The 5,000-nt window shown below is 39.9% G+C and overlaps 1 protein-coding gene across 6 annotated transcripts in view; it reads right to left on the reverse strand.

Moving 5' to 3' along the window:
• Positions 1–5,000, reverse strand: part of vrk2 (VRK serine/threonine kinase 2) — a 111,515-nt gene that overhangs the window by 94,274 nt on the left and 12,241 nt on the right. The window lies entirely within an intron of this gene.

The raw sequence follows: 5,000 nt of genomic DNA on the forward strand, positions 1-5,000 counted from the left end.
TCAGCATCTACATGCTGCCGCTGGGTGACGTCATACGCAAATGCGGTATTAGCTTTCACTGTTATGCTGATGACACCCAACTTTACATGCCCCTAAAGCTGACCAACACGCCGGACTGTAGTCAGTTGGAAGCGTGTCTTAATGAAATTAAACAATGGATGTCCGCTAATTTTTTGCAACTTAACGCCAAAAAAACGGAAATACTGATTATCGGTCCTGCTAGACACTGACCTTTATTTAATAATACAACTTTAACTTTTGACAACCAAATAATAAAACAAAGTGACTCGGTGAAAAATCTGGGTATTATCTTTGACCCAACTCTCTCCTTTGAGTCACACATTAAAAGCGTTACTAAAACGGCCTTCTTTCATCTCCTTAATATCGCTAAAATTCGCTCCATTTTGTCAACTAAAGACGCCGAGATCATTATCCATGCGTTTCTTACTTCTCGTCTCGATTCCTGTAACGTATTATTTTTGGGTCTCCCCATGTCTAGCATTAAAAGATTACAGTTGGTACAAAATGCGGCTGCTAGACTTTTGACAAGAACAAGAAAGTTTGATCATATTACGCCTATCCTGGCTCACCTGCACTGGCTTCCTGTGCACTTAAGATGTGACTTACGTATAAAATACTACACGGTCTAGCTCCATCCTATCTTGCCGATTGTATTGTACCATATGTCCCTGCAAGAAATCTGCGTTCAAAAGACTCCGGCTTATTAGTGATTCTTAAAGCCCCAAAAAAGTCTGCGGGCCATAGAGCGTTTTCCGTTCGGGTTCCAGTACTCTGGAATGCCCTCCCGGTAACAGTTCGAGATGTTACCTCAATAGAAGCATTTAAGTCTCACCTTAAAACTCATTTGTATACTCTAGCCTTTAAATAGATCTCCTTTTTAGACCAGTTGATCTGCCGCTTCTTTTCTTTTTCTCCTATGTCCCCCCCTCCCTTGTGGAGGGGGTCCGGTCCGATGACCATGGATGAAGTACTGGCTGTCCAGAGTCGAGACCCAGGATGGACCGCTCGTCGGGACCCAGAATGGACCGCTCACCTGTGTATCGGTTGGGGACATCTCTACGCTGCTGATCCTCCTCCGCTTGAGATGGTTTCCTGTGGACGGGACTCTCGCTGCTGTCTTGGATCCGCTTTGAACTGAACTCTCGCGGCTGTGTTGGAGCCACTATGGTTTGAACTTTCACAGTATCATGTTAGACCCGCTCGACATCCATTGCTTTTGGTCCCCTAGAGGGGGTGGGGGGTTGCCCACATTTGAGGTCCTCTCCAAGGTTTCTCATAGTCAGCATTGTCACTGGCGTCCCACTGGGTGTGAATTCTCCCTGCCCACTGGGTGTGAGTTTTCCTTGCCCTAATGTGGGTTCTTCCAAGGATGTCGTAGACGTAATGGTTTGTACAGTCCTTTGGGACATTTGTGATTTAGGGCTATATAAATAAACATTGATTGATTGATTGATGATACCTGTTCTATTCAGTTGTTATATTTTGTTTTCTTATTATATTTGAATCTCGTTGGCAGGTATTAAAGTAGACTTCGCATGCAGTTTCAAATCTAAGACGTTAGATGGCAGATGTGCAAGCGCTATAGAATGTTGTCTAGCTGTAGACGTTGTTATTAAGTTTAATGTACTAGTCTAGTAGTATGCCCTAAAGTGTTTATACTGTATTTATTGCACTTATTTCACACCAACTGTTTGATTGTGAAGTGCATTTTAGTTGTAGTTTTCATAACCAAATTTGGAGGTGTTGAAATTACAATGTAAAATCGCTAATGCAAATCAGTAGCATGTATATGGCAAAAACAATATAAATTAGCATCAAACCAGCACATTTTAGAAAAGTGGTGCCTACTTTACATTTGACTGTTTTTATCAAGCTTACTTGCTTTGTTGTACTTGTTTTCCAAATTTCGTTTTAATTTTTTAGAAGTCCTTTTTTTTTTCCATTTACTGTATATTGGTACAGTGCCCAAACTTTTTCCACAAAGGACTGCATACTGACAAATGAAAGAATGCAGAGGGCCATTTTGTACATTAAAGATGCTAACACCAATAAAATGCACCAGTATATGCTCGACTATTTAAAAACAAATAACAATAGCACATACACTGTCTATCTGTGTTGGCCCTGCAATGAGGAGGCGACTTTTCCAGGGTGTGCCGCACCTTCAATCAATCAATCAATCCACTTTATTTATACAGCACATTTAAACAACAAAAACGTTTCGAAAGTGCTGCACAGCCATGTTAAAAACAATATTAAAAAAACAATATTATGCTCCACCAATGACTGAATAAAAACAAAAGATAAATATAAAACCAATATTAAAAAAAACTATATAAAAACAAATATGATTAAAAACAATTTTAAAGGGTCAAATCAATTAAAACAGTAAAATAGAAATCAAAGTGTATAAAAAACACAGAGGACCACATAACTCACGTAGTGTTAAAAGCCAAAGAATAAAAGTGGGTCTCAAGACGAGACTTAAAACACTCCACTGTGGAAGCAGTTTGAACATGGAGGGGCAGAGTGTTCCAGAGTTTAGGGCCGACCACAAAGAAGGCCCTGTCTCCCCTGGTCTTAAGTCTGGTCTTGGGCACCACGAGCTGGAACTGGCTCTCGGACCTCAGAGCGCGCGCAGGAATGTAGATTTGGATGAGGTCCGAGATATATTGAGGTGCCAGTCCATGTAAAAATTTAAAAACAAACAGCAATATTTTAAAATAAATTCTAAAATGAACAGGTAGCCAGTGCAAACTCTGAAGAATTGGGGTTATATGCTGGCGTTTCCTGGCGCCTGTTAAAAGTTGTGCTGCCGCGTTCTGGACTAACTGCAACCAGGAGAGAGCTTTTTGGCTAATGCCAGCATAAAGTGCATTGCAGTAGTCCAGGCGACTTGAAATAAAAGCATGCACGACTTGTTCAAAAAGGTTAAAAGATAAAAACGGTTTAACCTTTACTAAAATACGAAGGTGATAAAAACACGATTTTAAAACGCCATTTTCTTGTTTGTCTAGTTTAAAATCGGTCTATAGTGACGCCAAGGCTGGTGACTTTGGGACGCACATAATTTTGCAATGGTCCCAAGTCAGTGAGGGCCGGACCAAAAACTAAAATTTACGTTTTTCCCTCATTCATTATTAAAAAATTCTGGGTTAACCAAGCCTTGACGTCGCATAGACAGTTAAGAAGGGCTGTCAGGGGGCCAGGGCCTTTTGAAATCGGCATATAAATTTTGCAGTCATCTGCAGAAAAGTGATAAAACACTCCATGTTTCTTAAAAATATCTCCAAGAGGGAGGATATAAAGAGCGAACAGGATGGGGCCTAAAATAGATCCCTGGGGGACACCACAGTAAAGCGGGGCGGAAGAAGAGGTGGCGTCCTCCAGCCTGACAGAGAAGGACCTCTCAGACAGGTAAGATCTGAACCACTTTAACGCAGTCCCCCTGACACCTACACAGTCTCTCAGGCGGTTTAAAAGAATTGTGTGGTCAACTGCAGCTGAGATAGACTACAGCACCCCCAAGGACACCAAAAGGGACAAGCGGTAGAAAATGGATGGATGGAATACAACTAAAACAATTCATACTGTGCCAAACGTCACATGTTTGATTGTAGTGTTTTCATGCATATTTGTAGGTGCTATCCTAACGTAATCAAGCTAGCACTGTTAGCATTAACTAATATGCTAACACGTTAGTGTCTGTATTAGTATTATTAATGCAAGCCTTTGTGTTAGTATTAACTTACAATGGCATTATTTTTGTATTTTTTCAGTTTCACAAATTCCTCAGTAATTTCACCAAAATGTCACCATGGAGCTAATGAGTCTGTTGATTGAGAGCTAGCCTGTGCAGCTACTGGGAGAAGAAGCTACAATTCTTGGCATCCGCGGTCGCGTCATCAGGTGGCTAACATTAGCAACAAAAGCACAACGTTTTTAAATTTTTTTTCACTATTCACGCTTTTGGACAAGAAGTAGTTATCAAATCGCCTGACTGATTAGCTGTTAGCCTATTTCCTTGATCAAACATGGCAGAAAAGTATTTTAGAAGTTACCGGAGTAGTAAACAGTAGTAGGGAAGCAACAATGCTCGGTATAATCCTGCACGGCACAATCCGCCTTTATTACCATGATACTTTGTGTCTCTGTGAATGTGTGCACGTACATTTGCGTGTGTTTCACTGAAAGTGTTTTTGTCATTAAAACTTAAAATGCAGTAAAAAAAAAGAAAAACATTTGTGTTCATGTATTATATAGAGATTGTAAATGATAGACATATTTCCAGTGTGACTGATTTGATGCTATGGTCAGAGTGCAGAAGTGTTACACCAGAAACCTCAATCTACGGAAATTACCGAAGACGTTCGGAGCGGAATGTTCAAAACGGCTGACTGAATTTGTGGCAATTTGTGATTTTTTTGTCGGTATTTATTACATACTTTGGGGATTGGAAATACAACTGGATATGGTTTAATAGGTACGATGAAACACAATTTAGCAAATAAAGTCAACTTTTTTTTCTCTCTACTGGTACTTTAAAGCAAGGCGCTGTGTCACTATGCCAGAAAAGTAATTCTTCAGCGCACCTATAATACCAATGTAGCTATAAGTTGGTTAATATGCCAGTCACAACATGTAAATGGAGCATTGTTGGCAGGTTTTAGGATGTTTTTAGGGGGCTTTATAGGCAACTTATGGGAATCCCCATTACTTGCAATGCTAACCGCATGATGATAGCAGTTTTTTAGAGGAAAATACAATAAAAATAAAATTTTCTCACATAAAAATTGTGGATGATGGGCAAAATAAAAACAAGTGCAGTTTTCTTTAAAGGCCCCGATTAAAATTCCGACATTTGTATATACCTTGAATACACCATTAGGCTAGCGTCATGTGTATTATATTTACTGTAGCGACTCAAAGCGCTATACATTGAGAGACCCATTATCTAGATTTAAACTACAATTACACCA

The sequence above is a fragment of the Nerophis ophidion genome, linkage group LG09, assembly GCF_033978795.1.
Source record: "Nerophis ophidion isolate RoL-2023_Sa linkage group LG09, RoL_Noph_v1.0, whole genome shotgun sequence".
In the NCBI taxonomy this organism is placed as follows: domain Eukaryota; kingdom Metazoa; phylum Chordata; class Actinopteri; order Syngnathiformes; family Syngnathidae; genus Nerophis; species Nerophis ophidion.